Source organism: Aulonocara sp. 'chitande type north' Nkhata Bay, linkage group LG16 (assembly GCF_057382095.1).
Source record: "Aulonocara sp. 'chitande type north' Nkhata Bay isolate Kocher_YH1m ecotype deep benthic linkage group LG16, A_spYH_male_GT1.1, whole genome shotgun sequence".
In the NCBI taxonomy this organism is placed as follows: Eukaryota; Metazoa; Chordata; class Actinopteri; order Cichliformes; family Cichlidae; genus Aulonocara; species Aulonocara sp. 'chitande type north' Nkhata Bay.
The window spans coordinates 35,658,667-35,677,309 of record NC_141359.1 but is presented as its reverse complement, the minus strand read 5'-3'; the positions used below and the strand labels follow the sequence as shown (position 1 = coordinate 35,677,309).

The following is an 18,643-nucleotide window of genomic DNA, read 5'->3' as shown; positions in this document are numbered from 1 at the left end:
AAACCCTCTCATATGCACACCTGTAAGTCACAAAATATATGAACTGACGTCGAAGTAAAATAAGCTGCATTTTTATTGCTGTGCAGATTTGGAAACGACTTAATTGCGTATTGATAATACTTGTTCATGAACTGTTCTGCTTCAGTTTTTGTTTAACGCCAGGTTTAGTCAGCTTAGACGTTGTTTGCATTCCTATCAGCTGCATTTACAGTGACAAATCTCTTCATCTCTCATGCTCAGGCAATGTTTGTGACTGCTGCTCAGTCGGAGAACCTGCCTGCCACAAACTATGTTGGTTTACCGTGATGAGCAGCCGCCGTGAGCTGTCATTACTAATATAAGCTGTAGCTTGTTAGATGTTGTCCAAACCACAAGTACCAATTTATTAATTAGTCAACTTTTATTACCTCTGGATGATGAACTGTTTATATTAAATCCTCTTGTGTGTTCAAATCATAGACTGCCTATAAAAGTTGGATATATCCACTGGGAAGTCACCTGTTTTTTTTGAAGACTCAACTATGGCATTATACCTGCTTTCATTTTGTCTTTTGGGAATCATACTTGGCTGTATTTGAACAAGAGGGTAGAGTGCTAAATTATCAGCTTATGCTAGCATGGGTCCACTTTACACTGATAGATGACAATTAGTACTAGTGACACCTAAATATACCCCTTACAGCTCACTCAGCAAAACTGGATTCCTTGGAGTGGTTGTTAGTTCTGATCAGCACCCTGCAAGCAGGTCTGAACTGTTACTGAACTGTAAAAATGATGCTGCCACTACAAACACAACCAAGAGCTCAAGTTCAGTGACTCAGATTAGCTGAGGTGAAACTTGGCTGCAATTTATTTATTGAGAGGCACTAGATATTTTTTTTGTTTTTTGTGAGAATACTTTAAGGCAATTCCACAAAAATAAGCCCTCCTCTCAACGCCTCTGACTGGGTTGTCTTTAGGGGATTAGGGTGAGTCATAACTCTTTGGGGGATAATAAATGTTCAGTATAGGCATGAGTAAATAAAAGTAACAGTACGGCCAGAACCACTGAGACAGTAACTTCTCCCATTTTGCACAGGGTCTGACTGTAACTGGTTTGGGATTGACAAATCATTAGCCACCCTGCTCCGTCCTGCATTCCTAAGTATCCTTGGGATTTTGTCCTCTGATGCCTTTATTGAAGTATGAATGAATAGACAGAAAGCACTTGGGTAGAAAAAGCACAGAAAAAAGTGATTGTATGAACAGGTGAAAGAGATGTTGTATAAAGTGCTTTGAGTGATCAAGTAGAGTTGACAAGCACTACTTGAGAACCAGTCTATTTGCCATTTACAAAGTAGAACCTTTTTCTATTCGCTGTGGCACAAAATGAGTGTTTACAGAGGTGAGGTCAGAAAGCTGCTCTCCTGTATGCTTCTGTAGGACTGGAGATTTTTTTACAACCACAGCTATCGCTATCTGGTGGCCTCCAGATAAGATGCAAGTTAGTGTTAGAGCTCTTTCTTTTCTTTCTCTTTTTTTCTTTTAATATTCATTTCTATTATCAGTATTCTTCAGTAAAAATCAAAGATAAAATCATGATCCCAAGAGAAAAGCTTTTACAACCAAGCTTTCTTACTCTTTGAGCTAAAAAGTCTAAACAAATACTGCAAGCAGCCTAAAGCTACTTAGAATACGATGACCTGGATGACTGAGAACCTTCACAGACATTTAGGCTGCTCCCTTGTTCTGATGGGATCACTTCCTGACCCAGCCCCCAAGGGATTTGGGTATCCTCCGGAGACTGACCCAGGAGTCAGTCTTGTTAGGTGAATGTGTAAACCTCTGCAAGGTATTATTTTGGAGACAGTCTGGGCAGATGGGGTCTGATATGCAGACAGTCAGGACATGACGATAAAGATGAAGAAGACTTTCTGTAAAGCTGTAGTTTTGATGGGTTTTGGCATTTATTTTTTTAAAGCTAGACTTTAGAGTAGCATCCCTCTGTGGCAGCACCTTACTTATGAATTAAAGTTGGAGACTTTTTATTTTAAAAGTGGATCATTCATCTTATAAGAGCAATTTAAGCTTCTGTTGACCTTTTGGTTCATATTGAGTGCTTTGCCTTGTAGGACTTTTTGAGTGTTTGTGAGAGTAAACATAATCCTTTCCCTGCTTTCTAATGTAGTCAGTACTTTTAGAGCAGTTACTAACAGTAAAATATGGCCTTGTATAAATGACTTTGGCTTGATTTTATGTTGAAGCAGGAGAATGTCTTATCATGCAGAAACAGGGGTGTAGATTAGAGGTAAATTATTGAGATAGAGTTGGATCATAAATGAATCCTTCTTTAAGATTTACGAGTGTGTCACCGCTAATAAAGGAGGGTTTGAATTCCTGTGAAAAATGCCTGCAATCCAGAGGCAATTGAAAATATAATGACTACCTGCTATTGTGTACTGCATTGCTCACTATGGGTTTCTGTCCATTCTATTGGTTTCTGTATTTTTTTCCAAAATGATCATGCTTTTAAACTTGAATTTTCGCTTTATTTGAAGAGCGTTGGAGGGTCTGAATATTGTGAAACCTGGAGCGATTAAAGGGGAGAAAATGCCAGTGCTGGACAAAAACAGTGGACATACTTGTCGCTGGCTGGGATGCAGTATAAGCATTAATTCATCATCGCTTTAGATGATGGCTCTAGACAGATCTGTACAGTCTTTATCCAAACACTCTGGAGAAGCTGCCATGCCCCTTCAGATATACAGTGCTTGCTCAGCTGTTTCCTTTCCCCAGGAATTCACATTTACTTTCCAGTCAGAACCAAGGCTCCTCCATCGGAGCTTAAACTAGAGAATCTGCTCCCCTCACACCTAAATCACATATGTGCTATTTTACGAAATGAAACTCTCTTGCATGCATTCAAGGAAGTGAACCAATTGTAGATTGTTCTGGGCGGTCTAAAAAAGTTAGAAAATGCACCCACTAATGGGTCTAAAGTTAAAATTCAATCTGTGGTTTTTGGAGGAGTGGTGTGTTACTGTAGAACTATTCTAGCCTGGGTTGCCAGATACTGTGTACAGATTAAGCACAGGTTTTGGTTTCCCCACAGTCCACATTGTGAACATGAATGTGGTGACAGGCATTTGGGAAGCTGTTCATAAGCTCTTTGACCAGCTGTAGTTTGCCAAAAAATGTCCTTTGTATTATATTTTCTTCCACAAACACAATGATGCAAAATTCTTATGCATGCCAGACCATTTGAAACTCTTTCCCATAACATTATGACATAAGCAGTACTAGCTTTGTGGGCACATTATTGAAAATGTCAGGAAATCGTTTCGACCTTCTGAGTTGCCAATTTAGATTAAGGTTTTGCGTTGCAGTTAGGATTTTAGGCTGGGAATTCGTGGGATGTGAAAACTACAGCACTAAAAAGGCTTTATTACATTAATGCTGTAATAGGATTCTAGTTTGTGAAGTTTTCTTGAGCGTTTACTCCCCGTTGTTTCCCATCAAGTAATTCTTTGTAGACTTCTCTTAACTACATTTTGGTGGCGGGTTGTCTGTATTCTTTCAGATTACATGACTCTGTTTTTATTACAGTGGAGGATTTTGAGTTCATTTTAGGCTGTATGACCCCATATGGAAAAGATATATATAAATCTTTTAAAGGTTGTATCTGTCTTGTGTGAAACTTGTATGAAAAGCATATAAGAGTGAAAACAGATATAAGATCCCTTGAAAAATTATTTAATGAAACTTGTATGTTTTGGCCGCCTTATTGATTTACTCATGAAAGTGGCCACTTTCATTAGTAATCACATATAAGTTTTTACTATTTCTTTTCCATATGGGACTATTCTGGATTCAACTCAGAGCTATACATTTTAGTAGCCTTATTCTCTGAAAGGTGAAGGTCTGTGATTTAATTTGTAGGTTCTACTTTTAGCAAGTATACAGAGTCTGCATAAATAGTTTTTGGGTTTCTTTTTTTAACCTACGCAGATGTAGAGTTCATTGTCTGTAGATTGGTTGATTGAATCACAGTGCTTGCTGTGGACCAAAGCTTCCCCTTGTACTGATTTTGATGGTCACTGTAACCTCATATCTATCTCATTCTTGTGAATATAATACCCCAGGAGCATCTGGAGGGAATATAATTACTTTTCACACAAAGGTTGACTTCCATTCATTTTGAAATTGGTACAATCTTGGTAGATGTTTTATATCCCCCAAAACAGTTATGGCCAAATTTATTAATTAGTATAAATTTAAACATAATTCCAGAATTTATTTGCTAATTATGACAAAATTTCAATGCAAATGTACAAAAATTATGAAGTGATGACATTTTATTTTAACATGCAACATGATTTGCAAAAATGCAGTACTGGGCAAATGTCTTCAGCTGCCCCTCATTTCTTTATATTTTGGTCCGAAAGAGCCAACAGACAGGTACAACAGAGAGTTTCTACAACCACCTATAAAACATGGTGGTGGCTGCATTTCAGCCAGTGTTATTGGAGATCTTGTAACAACTGATGGAATTGGAAAATTACATGAGATTTTGATCTGCAGAACCATCTGGAAAAAAGCTGATTGTCACCAGCTTCACTTGATCCCAAATGCACTGCCAATGCAGTAAAAGCATAGTTGGATAGCAAAACACACAGGGGAACATTATCAGTTTAGAACTGGCCTCTCTAGAGCCAAGACCTCGACATTATTGAAGCAGTGCGGGTCCTTTTAACAGAGAACAGAACAAAAATGCAAAATTATCCAAAGAAGAGCTTTGAATGTCCCTTCAAGGAGCCTGGAAAACTATTCCTGAAGGTTACTTGAAGAAATTCAGTAGAAAAATTAAAAGTCAACATAATGAATTGTAACTCTATTTTTGCCTTATATTTCAATAAATTGCTGCACATATTTCCCATTTTCCTACCAATTTATAAAGCAATGAGAAGTGGCTCAAGACCTTTGCACAGTACTGTACTTTTTATAGTCATTATTAAATGCCAGACGATATTTCACAGTGGCCGGCTGCTGAATTGGTGACAATAATTTTCGGTTATCTGTGGCATATTTTACTAAGTACTCATCCAGGATTCATTATCTGATGCTCAGTTAGTACTCTGTAAGCAGCTTACCATTAACCATAAAGCCAGAGTCACACTGCGTTTCCGCCTCAATTTTTACATACATTTTTCATGGATGTTCACTGTAAAAGATCTGCCATTTGGAAGACTTAATAACAAATCCTTCTATGTTTTGTTTATTTGTGTGGTTTTTTGGTTTTTTTGGGGTTTTTTTTTTTTTACAATGACATCTATTAGAGAAAAACATGTCCGACATAAAAGGCAAAAACACACTTCATAGTCTTATTAAATCAATGTGTCACTGTAACGTCCCCAGTCCTCAAACCCGGCATCATGGACACACAGTACGACATCTGCTAGTTGTGTTTGGTTTGTTTGTGTGTGGAGCAGGGGTTTCACACAGAGGGCCCTATACACTTGCACAAACACTGCCTGGCACTGCTTTGTCCAACAGATCTGGGGCACCTTTTAAGGTGAAATCAGTTAAGGTGCTGGTGAACTCTGCAAAGCCAGGCACAAACCGGCAGTAGTAACCCGCCAGCCCCAAGAACCTTACCTCTCTTTGGTCTTGGGATGTAAGCAGGATGCGATGGCCTTTTTTGGTTTTTGTTTTTTCACCTGCGGGTGCATCTTCCTCCATCCTACCACACACGTCTTCGGTTTGGCTGTGAGCCTGCCTCAGGAACTTCATGACCGCAGCCACCCACTGCACACTCCACCCAGGTGTCACTATAGATGATGATGTCAGCAGCAGCATATGCAGCGCATGGAAGCAGGACCCGGTCCATGGGGACTCTGAACAAGCTGACCTAACTGTTCCAGGAGCTCATGGAGCTGGGGCTTGGGCTAAGCATCAAACTGTGACACCTCATTCACTTTGCAGTAGTCAACACAGAACCGTGTAGACCCGTCTTTCTTCTCTTCTGTTATTCCCATCTTTAACATTTCAGCCAATTCCTTCTGAATAATTTGTGTTTTATGTTCAGGTAATCTATAGGGTTGGAATGGAGCGTCATGCCTGGGTGCTCTATGAGCTTGGTACCGGCTGGGTCTGTGTGAGATGATTATTACAATGGAGAGAGGTGGGAATGGTGGAATTTGGCACCTCCAGCACCACCTCATCTCTTACCTTTACCAGGCTCACCAGAGAAGCAGTTTCAAAGTCTCTCCACACTTTGAGGAGGTTGAGGTGAAATATCTGTGTGGCTCCTCCACTGTCTGACTGTACCACTTCATATGACGTCCCCCATTTGCTGGGTGACCATGAAGGGCACTTTGCCAATTGGCTAGTAATTTTGAGCTAGAGGAAGGGAGTAATACAAGCATTTCATCTCGCTGTTAAATAGCCCCTCTGTTGTACAGGCGTTGCTGACATTCCTGGGCCTGGGGCAGATTTTCTCATGAAAACATGTGTAGCTTGGCTCTCAGGTTCAGAAAGTATTGAGTTTAATTCTTAGCTGGGCTTGGACCTTCCTCAAAATTTTATTTTATTAGGTCTAACACCCCACGCAAGACATGAATGACATGCCCTGGCCAGTCAGTATCTCTTTTGTGATGCTGACTCGGGAAATGACCTAAAACAGTGCATGGGCCACACGCTTTGCATTAATGGTGTGTAGCGGTACTGCTTCGGGATGTCGCATTGAATAATCCAACACAACTAATACAAAGTGATATCTACATGAACTCTGGTGAAATGGCCCAATGAGGTCCATGAGGTCCTCAAAAGGAACCTCCATTAACGGTAGTGGGTGCAAAGACTCTTTTGGAATGGCTGGCTGGTTGACCAGTTGACACACCGGGCAAGGTGCGCACCATTGACACACACCAGGGTTTTATCGTATCCCCTGTGACCAGCCAACCCCATGTGACCAGCCATCGATTGTAATTAGCCACCTGAAAAATCATGACCTGGCGGCTTTGGGCATCAACAACTAGGTGTGTTCTTCCTGTGTGTGAGTTTTGCGGCTCACTCGATATATAATCTGATCCTAATCAATACAAAATGATTAGTGCAACTAACCAGTACAAAATGCAAAAATGTCAGAACTGCTGACATTGAGTGTGGGGTGTCGTCACGAGACTGCTCCAGTGGAAAATCTTCCATGGAGTGAATTACCACAACCTGAACCCTGTAGTTTCAAATATTGAAAGCAGAAAAGTGATATTTCAGCCTATTAACTAGTCACCCGTTGAATGCAAAACCTCAGATTTTCCGATTTGAAAAAAAAATCGGTGGTTTTTGAGAATTATCTTTCAATTATTTCTTTTAATTCCCCTAAACTGAAGAACAACAGGTTTTACTTAAATGTGGTAAAACACTTGTTTTTCAACTATATTAAATTCGTCCTCTCTAAAGAAAGCCTGATGTATGAACGGATTCATATTTTTGCAGACACTCTTATTCTTATTCCACACTTATTCTCTATGCTTTCAGTGTGCACAAACATCCAGTCAGTCCAAACTCTTCCATTTTCTCCACTAATGTTTCTAGACTATGGCACACGTCTCTATAGAATTTAGTAATTATGTACCTGCATATGAAAAATAATGGAATGATTCTTCTGCATGGTTGAATTTCTTCTTTTCCATCATCATCTCCGAGCCAAGCTTAACGCTCCTCTTCTTCATCTTATCTTGATTTAAAGGAGGATGTTGTCATGAGGTTTATGACCATGCTTATATGCAATCATGGCGAAGTTGGTTTAGGCTTTAGTTCAGAAGACCATGAATTGAAACTCTGCCCCACAATCCCAGTACATCATCCATTAGCGGATGATTTTTACCAGCACACATCAGAGGAAGAAGGCCTAGCCGGTCATGACAGCTATTGGCAAATTTCATGCAAAGTCTCCTGTTTAAGTTACTTCAGTTTGTCTCCACCCATTCTGCTTTTTTCAATGCCATGCTTAACTTAACAATGACATGTCTGTTAGCCAGTGAAAGCAATTCTGTTCTGTATCCAATATACAGTGTGTTATTCCTCTTAAAATTGTCACGAAAATTTCTCTCAGAGCTTTTGGCCTGTAAAGAATTAACACTTATTTGCCTTTAAGAGCTTGATTCTTTGTATCTTATGCAGAATGGTGGACTGAAGAATTTTGACCTGAGCCAGGGCTTGAATTTCAGTGCAGGTCTGCACATACTTCCATAAGTTCCTTTAAATCAAGGACTTATGATGCAGTAAAAGCATGTGCACAACTACAGCAATCAACCCAGCATTTACAGCTGAGCAGACGTGCTAACGAGAAGCAGCCGTGATAACCTGTGATACACGTTCTTGCCTTATCTCTGCAAGACTACAAACTCCTTTAATGTTTCAGAAGGCTACACTTGCACGTGGACAATCTTTGAATCTAGAGCCATTCAATTCTAAATCATTAGCTAAAGATGAAGAAGCCTCTTAGGACAGACCAACAGATGCTGTGAGGACTTGTGCAAACAACAGTTTCAGTGAAGTTAATGTTAACAATATTAATGCTCAGGAATCTCAGGTAGCTGATTCCAATTTTATTAAAGTTAAACAACAATCCAACCATGAATTTCAGTGTAACTGCCTTATATATATCCATGCTTTAAACTTATGAAAGAGGCCGTTTGCCAGTGCAGATGTGACAGAGGACTGGGAAAGAACAAAGCATGACATGGAGACAAAAGAAAAGCCATCAAAACAAAAACAGAGCAATGTTGCACTTAGAGGAGAATGACAAAACACAATCGAAGATAAGAAAAGAAAACCTCAGACCTTCAAGTAGAATCACCTCCAAAGTGTCTAAGGTTCTTTTTGTTGGAAGCATTTAAGGGGGGATTCGCCCCACGTTTAAAACATGAATTTAAACCCTTCATCTCAGAGCTGTAACTGTTTTTTTTTTTTCTTCCTTTTTAAAAAAAAAAAAAAAATTAGATAATGGAGATGAATTCTGTATATTAACACTGAATGTACTACAGCTTTCTGAGCCTGTATGATGCACATTTGGAAGACGTGAGTAGAGAATATATTCTAATACAGGGTTTTGTTTTTCTCGGGCTGTCAGTTGTTTGTTGTATTGACACAGATGACATGTGGGAAGATTTTACAGAAAAGCCTCTTTGAATTGAGATGACCTAGACATATGTGGGGGATTAAAATTACAAGAATAATGTCACACAAATACAGATATTTGTATTCAGCCTTGTTGGAAAACACAGTCTGTTCTGTTTCTGATGTTTTACATAAGGCCAGAGGCACTAAAATGGTGGAGCTGTTATATCTATACCTGGAGCACAACATGTTTTATATCAATCTATAATTTGACATCTAAATGTTATCTAATATAAAGAGCTTTACACTTTATATATCTATATATTTGTGCATTCAAATGCAATCTAATGCACTAGCTCTGCCAAGTCTTTTTTAAAATGCATGGGTGTTCCTAAGAAACTGCTTGTTGTGACCTTTAGAATTCCCAAAATTGCTGTTTTTGGGTCTCGCCCTGGCTTATATGACCGCAGAATAGACCTTTGCTTGCAGATGAATGCAGCGGGGAGGGTAAAGGTTAATTAACAAAACACTTGAATGAAACAGTTAATTTATTCAAATCAATAGTACAGCAGAGCAGCAGACACACCGTGACCTTTTGAACACTCTCGAGCAAGTTTGTAGCCTGCAGCAACAAGAAGAGCATTAGCAGTGGACACCCTTCCACTTTCACCTTGTACCTCATGATATTGGATGCCATGTCTTTTAATTAGCTGCTTTGTGTAGAATCAGCAAAGGACCAGTTCATGACCTATTGAGTTTCCATGTGATACAGTTTGGAGGAAGATTGATTACATGATGTAATCCATTTTTTGAAATAAATATTAATGCACATTTAGGATTATTCTTTGCTACTACTACTACTGGAGATAGTTTACAGTGGGTCGAGGAGAGATGCCTTTATTGCAAAAAATAATTAAGTGATATAAACACTTTTTACCAATGTGCAGGGACACTTTGAGCCTCTATTGTGCAAGATTGCTGAATCCAGCCATCCGTTTTCTTCTGCTTATCCAATTCAGGGTCAAAGTCAAATTGGAGCCTGTCCGAGCTGTCATAAGGTGACATGCAGGGTACATGCTGGACAGAAAACCACTCACATTCACGCGTACTGCCAATTTAGAATCACCAACTTACCTAACATGTATGTGTTTGGGATGTGATGGATAAGATGCACACTTAAAAAACCCAGCCAGCCAGTGGCCCTCTGGTCTCAGCTCATTCATACAGTGAGGATTGGTTGCTGTTCCACACAGTTTAGGCTTTGGTGTTTCAGGTAGGAGGTGGCTGACACTGGTGATTGATTGTTGCCCATTAATAGTTGAATACTTTCACAGAGCCGGAGGGCAATCGTTCTAACTTTCGATTGCGCATACAATATGTTTCCATTATGATTTCCCAGTGGAATATGGAAGAAAATTTGTGCATAATGAAGGGCATAGAATACTGTTCTTGAATTTTTCTGCTACTCACAAACATCGGCCTTCTACACAGCAGATATAAACCTTATTATATTTATACATATCTTTGCTTTTTTCCCTGTAATACTAGCAAGATTGAACTGGACTGATTAAAGATCCATCTAAGGATGAGCACTGCACAATGTTCACAGCATTTCTGTAGCCCCAGTTTAGTCCTGCTGGCAGCATCAGTGACTGTCATTTCGTCAGTCCACCACTACTGACCAGGCATTTAAGCTCCCCCATAGAGTCGTACTAATGGCGTTAATGATGGCCTGACATTTCTTCTGGCATCACCTGCAGGGTGACGTTTGAGTTCTTTTGGTTAAACACGCCTGTCATAGCAACACTGGTTACGGACAGATAATGGACCTCTTTTAAATCCATAATCCACATTAGGCAGATGGAGGGGTGTTGGGGTAAGTCAAAGGTTTGTCAGCTGGGAGATTACAGTTTGTGTCTCCTTTTGCACTTTGCTTCATTTGGTTTTCCCTCACTTACTTGCGTGTGACTTTGAGATGGCAGCAGCTGTGACAAAATGGCAATATTTGACACCCTTGGAATGAAAACAAACTGATATTACACCTGCTGTTGATTAGCATTTTAACAACTAGAGCTGGACCTTAACAGTCATCCTTTGGTATTTGGTTTTTAGTTTTTAGGAATCGTATATTTGCTTGAACTGGTTTTACGGTCGTGGTAAATTGAAATGATTGCTTTCTCTTTCGGCCATTGTCATCACATTGCAGTGAGCGGTGCGAGTCACGCCAACTGAAAATCCATCTCTGGTGTCACACATTGGCACTTTGCATCACTGCCTGGATGAAGCACAAATCATATGGAGGCTGCAAATCTCAATGAAAATCCACCGAGATGCTTCTCATTGAGATGCACATTCCTGCTTCTCCACCCACTCCCCACTCCCACAAACACACTTACACATGCATCCCAGGCAAGGATCGAAATAATTGGAGTCTAAACTTGTTGAAAATCTGTAAACCATAAGAACTGTAAATACTAGAACCCAGAAGAAGATACTTTAAAGCCTCGTATTTAGTTGTTTTTATTGCGTTCTGGGGATTTCATATGGAAATTAGCTGCTTGGTAAATCTGGTGCAGCGTATGTCTTCTCCTGTGAGAGTAGTGCTTTAAGTTATTGATATCTACAAATAAATAAACTGGACACGATCACTATGCCATCCAAATTATTTGGTTTCCTGCTCAATTAGAAATGATTCCCAAAAGTGCGACGTTACAACCACGTTATGAAACAGTCAGAAGAGATGACTCATTGTTTTTATCGGTTGACCTAGATGCTTTCAAGTTGCTGTGTCTGTTGTGCCACTTTGCTGTTGCCTCGAATATCTGTTACTCATAAAATGGTAAAAAAAATTGATGTTTAATCCTGTGAAATGTGTTGTTTTTTTTAATCATTGACAGGCTCATAATGTTGTACACAGATATGTTCTTTCTGTGTACACTGACAGATGTTTTTAAAGTGTTATAGATATCATTAATTATTAGTTCATTTTTTCCCAATTCTCCTCTATGGGCATTTATTAATATCTTTGGCTCTTCAACATAAATGTCCCCATTTTCCCAGAAAGTGTCTCGGCTAGCCACTTCCCTTACCTAACCACAGCTGTTCATACAAGACACAAATGTGAAGCGATACTGGGCAGTGCAAAGAAAAACCCCTAGAAAAATAAAGTGCGAACAGAACAGCCCAAATCCGGAGACCCTCCCTGCTTTAAATGCTCTCTCATGCAGAAACCAAAGTTGTGCTGGCCAGCATAAACACATCGCCACCCAAGGCCCTGACCAAGCTGAATCTCTAACTGGATACTGGATTTAAAAAAGAAAAAAGAAAAGAGAGAATGAACAAGAAATGTGCTCTTTTCTTCTCCGAGTGACCTTTGTCAATTGGCTGGAAACTAAAAAAGTCTTCTCTTTAAAAGGCATTATTTGCCAGATGCAATGCTTGATCTCCACAGCTATATTTTCTGTTGCAGTTGCTGCAGTTCACATATATAGAAGCTTCCAAAATGTTATGTATTCTCATTGCATTTCAATGCATATTTGAATGTATCTGAGTTTTAATGCATCTATTAATTGCTGGGAACTAAAACTCAGTACTTATACTTTCCTGTTAGTGCTTGACCATAACTACAAGTAGTTCACCATATCAACAGTTTGGTTCACACCGAGCAACCACGAGGATTAGAAAAAGGAGGGAAAAACCTTTGAGCAACAGTTACTTACTATTACTTACTGACAGATTACTTTCTCTAGCTGTTTGTTTTGGGTTTCACACACGAATCATGAGACTGACACCAAAGGACACTTAGATCAGAGATCCCAGCATCAAACCCTCCATAATAAATGGTAAACTCTAACCTATGTATATCAGAAATGCAAAAATGGCATCACTGGGATATATTTCCAGGTCACTCTAAACAATAGCTGTGTTGGCCCACCAGCATAGTAACATGAGGAAGGGACATAACATATGATATGCACAAAATTAGCATATCATTATATATAGTTAGCTTTTGAAGCTATTTCTTAATTGCCACTTCTCGACCTCTGGTGTAAAGCATGCTTATTTAAATTATGTTTAGCAGCACACTGGTTTGCTGACAAACCCTTAACGGTGCCTTCTCATCTTCTCTGCCATTTCTGTCAGATAATCATAGTCATTCTGATGTTTCTGACACATTTTCCTCCTCCTAACTTGGCTGTTAAGTCCTGTTATGAAGTCTAGAGGTGAAGGTTTTGATAGTGGATGTGATGATCAGGTGGATCTGACTGTCGGTCACAAATTATTGGCCAATGAGCATATTCTGGATTATCACATTTTGGCTTTGTTATCTAGTACAGAGTACTTAGAATCACCATGATTTACAGAATGTTGACCTGGTGTTTCATTTAATATGAGTGAAAATGCTGACTGAGCCCAAAAACTGAGAAAAGTGTTAAAGTCAGGGTCAAGTTTAATTTTCCTACAGACTTTTATAGGACTGAAAGTCTTTTTGCAACCACAGGTATCACCCCCTGGTGGCCATTACGAACACTGTAGATTTAAGACTAAAAGCTACATGCATCTATCTGTGCCTTAAATCGTACACCGAGTTCCTGTACTTAACCTCTACGTGTTCTGACGCCTCTGTTAGTAACAGTGAGAGCTCATCTGTGTGGACAGTGTCTCTGTGAATGGTGCTGGAGTGTTGTGACATGAGATAGCAGAAATGTTGTTGTGATAGGTCTTGGCTTCAGAACTGTACCCCCACCTCATGAAAAACATGAAGCCCATTAAACTGAAATGAGGAGGACAGCGTGAGTGGTAGCGCCGCACCGACTTCTGCGAGATTTGATTATGATTTATATTTTGATCTCCTCCTTGTGTCTAAAAAACAGAGCAGGAGAAACCTCATCTGCCTGTTTGGATCAGCCTCCTCTGATACACTTTTAATAAAAGTGGTCAGTTGCTTGTCCTCAAGTATTTGGACTTCAATGAGATGCTCAAAAGTTTTTGAAGGAGAGATTCAGATCGACAGTTTCCTGAATAGCCCGCTGGGACACGACATTTGCATAACGCTTTAGATGTTGACATAGAAAAATCTCAATAAGAAGACAAAGTAGGCTGCCGATTCAGCTGTTTGTCAGCTCCAATTTTGTTTTTGCATCGCCCCTACCCACTTTGAGGTCACTCCCGGGCAGTTCATCTCTATGTGATAAAAACTGAATGTCAGATTTTAAAGCAGTGTAACACTTGGAGCTGCCGGTACTCACACTTTGAGCCGTAAATGTTTTCAGAGTGCAGAGAAAAAGGAAAAGGTATTATTAAGTTGACATCATCTCACAGGGAGGCTTTTTGTGCTCCAAGTTAGAGAAGTGTTGTTACTTCTACTTCATAATGTTTTGGCCGTACTGCTGAGTTGATTGATGCCAAGATGTTGACCTAAGGCTGTTGCCAGGGTGCATAGTGTGATGATGAATCACACACTGCAGCAAAAGGGTCAGCCTGCAACCTCTGGCGAGATGGCTTTTATGGCTCATCTGTGGTATGCCCCTGTGCATCACAGCAAAATAGTCCCTGTCCAAAGGGGTCTCTTGTTTTGCACATGTGAAACTCCTTTTGGACAAACTGTGGGCGGAGGAAGTTGGGTTTGAATGTCAAGTATCTTGTGTCTAGGCAAACGCTTCTTGTTGAGCTTGCAAGCCCCATCATCTCTGCTTACTGTAGTCCTTAGCGCACCACCATCTGGCCCACAGCTGAAAACTATTAAGATCCTCTGAAACTTCCTCTTCACTATTCCACCCCAGTTTGGAGGCAAGTAAGTAGCTTTTTATCACGGCTCTGTTGTTGTTTGCATGTTTCTCTCCATACAGCAGGTCTTTTCCCCCTCTCTCCTCTCCTTTTAAAGAGTAGAAGGGAAGAGGTGCCTTTCTTTTATAAAATATGTCAGGATTTTGCATTTGATACACGTCAGATGAAAGTGCTGGGCTGTGAGAGAGCAGGACTGCCTTCCAGATTAGACACCAAAAACACGACGGTTGATTCAGTGGAGGAATCCTGGCACCAAATTCATAAACAGATTGTATTTGCGATGGCTTGCACTTAGGCAGCGAGACTTCAGAGCCGAGGCGAGAGCAAAGTGAGGAAAACAAAGGATCTTTGTTGATTTTTCTTTGCTGGGGCATCGTGTTGGGACCACAGTGCACACTCTGCTCTTATCCCACGTTGAAAGCGCGCTGCCTTTTGAGTGCATATGGTTTGGATTAGTGAGCGGCTGAGGGGGATTTTTTAATGGGACATTAACTTTGCTTTCTTGCTTTCATTTGAAGCATTTTGAAACATTTTGGGGTTTGTTAAACTTTTGCGTTTTTCCGTGCGTTGACTGGGCTTGAAAAGAGGAAGACCGCACAGGGTCAGAGTAGGTTGCACTCAGCTCTAGTAAGTTTCTTTCCCAAGCTAAATTCCAAATGTATGAGTCACTGAAGGTGAGTTGTCTGAATCTGGACATGGTTTTTGGAAGGACGAGAATCTAAGTAAGTAGTTGCTGCTTCACTTTTTCCACTAGCCTTGCTCGTAATTCACAAACAAAATTCAGCCTACATAGAATGTACTGTGTAATTAAGTCTTAGCCTGTGTGTGTGTGTGCGTGCGTGTGTGTGTGTGTGTTACAGTACAATGTAAAGGCTCTCTGGGCTTTTATTGCCATTTAATTATTGACATATGTGCTCATTTGCTTTTCTTGTTAGTCTTAATACTATAAATTCTTTCTTAATTGACCATTGAAGTGAGTATAGAGTGGACTGTTGTTGAGGAATTCAGAAGAACACTGTGCTTCCTCTGCAGCTGGTAAACATTTAAGAAGACTGACGACATTTGCAGCTCAGTGTTAAGTCTGTGTAGGTAGGTGTGTGTGTGTGTGTGTGTGTGTGTGTGTGTGTGTGTGTGTGTGTGTGTGTGTGTGTGTGTGTGTGTGTGTGTGTGTGTGTGTGTGTGTGTGTGTGTGAGAGAGAGAGAGAGAGATCCGGGTTCTGCCGTCCTCCCGAGAGGGTGCTGTTGAATCGGCAAACAGGAAGCTATTAAAACAGGCGCGACACTTCAGCTGTCAATCAAAATGAGTGATATCACAGTCAAGTGTCAGGCGAACCATTGCACTACGTCCAAGTATGTCACAAACAAACAAAAAGGCTGCCAGGCCTTTTTCCACTGTGGATGCCAGAATGAGGCAATCTTTGTTTTAAGACGTTAAAGCTCTTAGCTGTGACTTTTAGGGAGGTCGTGTAAACCACTCTGCACGATTATGGATTCAGGCCAGTTCCGTCCTTTTTTTTTTTTTTTTTTGGTCTTTTTAATGGTTCACTTTTGGATCCATGTATCCAGTCTTTCCAATCATTTGTTCTTACAAATTTTCTTGGGCTTCAGTATCCCTTATTGTGCTTTTAAGGAAAAGCAAAGGGTAGAACACAGCTTCCAGTGGGAGCATGTTTTTTGTAATTTTCAAGTCTATTTTATCTTTAATTTTCAGGTGTACTACACCTCCAGAGTCCTGCTTTAGGTTAAAAAGGCTTTTTATGCTCTCGATGGCTCACACCCCCTCATACTTTCTGCTGCTCTCTCCCCAATTTCGAATGGAAAAAAACTAAAACTAAAACAACCCATACTGACGCTATCAAAATACCAGAAACCATTAAAAGGAAGATGAGTCTTTTAAGACAGTTTTATTCTGCAGCAAACACATATCTGTTGCTTCGAAGAGAAAGGTAAGAATGCACTTAAATCTAAATATACAGTCCCAGGTAGCAAAGCAGCGACTGCCAAGGTCTTAATTTGGCAAACCAAATACTGCAAAGAAGTTTGATGCAGAGATCTGGAGAGTTTGCTTTCCCTGTCGCCTTTGGCTAAATGCACATAATAATAGTGTCCTTGCGGTTCACCTGCCTATGTGATGCTTGCAACGGCATCATGTGTGGCTTAAGCAAGAACACGTCGGTCTCTTTCAGCAGTCGATTTTCTCTTCTAGCTGACTGAGGAATGTCAGAGTCTCCACCCTGAAGCTTGTTCCATTTAAAATTTCTACAACCTTTTCCAGGGCCTCTGTCAGAGGAAAAAAAAGCTCCCCTTACAGCGAGACCCCACTACATTGTGTGTGTTTTCCCCTCAGTGATGTGCCTCACATCATTATGTTCCTCATTATGTGCACTTTAGAGTGTTTCATTTTTCAGTCTGTTAAATGCGAGTTCAGAAATGCGTTGGTTTCTGTCAGTGATGAGTCTTCTTTTCAAAACGATGTTGTGTTTGTTTGTCAGAATCTCTCCCCTCGGTAATAAAGATATGAGACTCAGACACAGCCTCAGTCAGAGCTAATGATCCGTTACCCTCCCATGTCGCGGTGATCGATTCATTTTGTAACGCTTAACTTTTAATCTTATTTCTCAGCCCTATGGAGTATTGGCTGATAATTGTATTCATATTATAACCCATTTTATAAATGTCGTCATTTGTTCACAATTGCCGATGAACATAAACATCGTCAGAGTTTGTTGCAGTGGGAGCTGATGAAGGGAGGTAATGGCAGAGAGGCCAAAGTAACAACCACCTAAACTGAGGTCTTTTTTGGTTACATTTTACCAAGCTAACCAAACTGCTGAATGAAGTCACTGAAGTGGAATTTTCTACAAATGATCACATAAACATTGTGACAAAGTCCCAACTGTTCTGAGGCCAAAGTATATGTTTCATAGCTGCGGGTGTCAGTCCCGTGAATCGATATGTGCCTCCATATTAGAGCCTGGCTGCTTTGTGCCAAATCACGGTGCTGCTATTGTCTGTCTCTGGGTTTAGCTCCGCCCACATCCTCTGTGTTTTGAATTGGGTCTAATAAGCAGTGTTTGTGTTTCAGTCTCCTTTGACTGTCTGGGTTCTTTTGGATGATGCTTTTTGAGCTACTAAGTTGCCAAGTTTTGCAATAAATTAATCCTACAAAAACAATTCATAAGTCATTTTTCAGAAGAAAATGGTAAACACTGCCTCGCAGCTCTAACACACAACTTGCAGCTCACATTCACAGCTGTGAAAATGAAAGCACGCTCTTTCATTTGTAGCAGTTCATGTATCATAACATAATTTTCTTTAAAAAACCCATCTGGTTCTTATTGCGTTCTAAAAATATTTAAAAATATTTCTGTTTAAGAAGTTAATCATTTATTCGTTGAGCTCTGAGGAAATTCCCTCGAATCTTTCAAGTCACATGACGTTTTACAAGAATGGGCTGTTTGGACAGCGGGGTGTTTTCTGTATATCCATCAGTTGATGAATGACATAACTGAGATTTAATACGCTTAATAGACATTTTTATGTGTCACAGCTAACAAGAAAAATGATTAATTTCATTGGCTATTCTAGGATGTTCCTTGTAGAGAGCAAACACCAAACCCTTTTTTTAAAAAATGTGTCAGTTTGGATCATGTTGAAATTTAGCAGCTTGTACAAGATTTGTTGTTTCATCAACCCCAAACTTTTAATAGCTCAGTATTTGCATTGTAAATGTAAGAGAGGGGAAAGTTGTGTTCAT

General features: G+C 40.0%; 1 protein-coding gene across 8 annotated transcripts in view; it reads left to right on the top strand.

Moving 5' to 3' along the window:
• LOC147312002 (PTB domain-containing engulfment adapter protein 1) overlaps positions 1-18,643 on the top strand; it is a 93,876-nt gene that overhangs the window by 42,558 nt on the left and 32,675 nt on the right. Inside the window, exon 1 of one of the 8 annotated variants that reach the window (XM_086266793.1) lies at positions 14,754-14,893. The exons of 5 other annotated variants lie outside the window; for them this stretch is intronic. The gene's annotated coding sequence lies outside the window, so the exon portion shown is untranslated. Of the gene's footprint in view, positions 1-14,753; positions 14,894-15,168; positions 15,215-15,307; positions 15,609-18,643 lie in introns of those variants that run through there. 2 more of the 8 variants (XM_086266796.1, XM_086266794.1) reach the window with 2 other exon arrangements.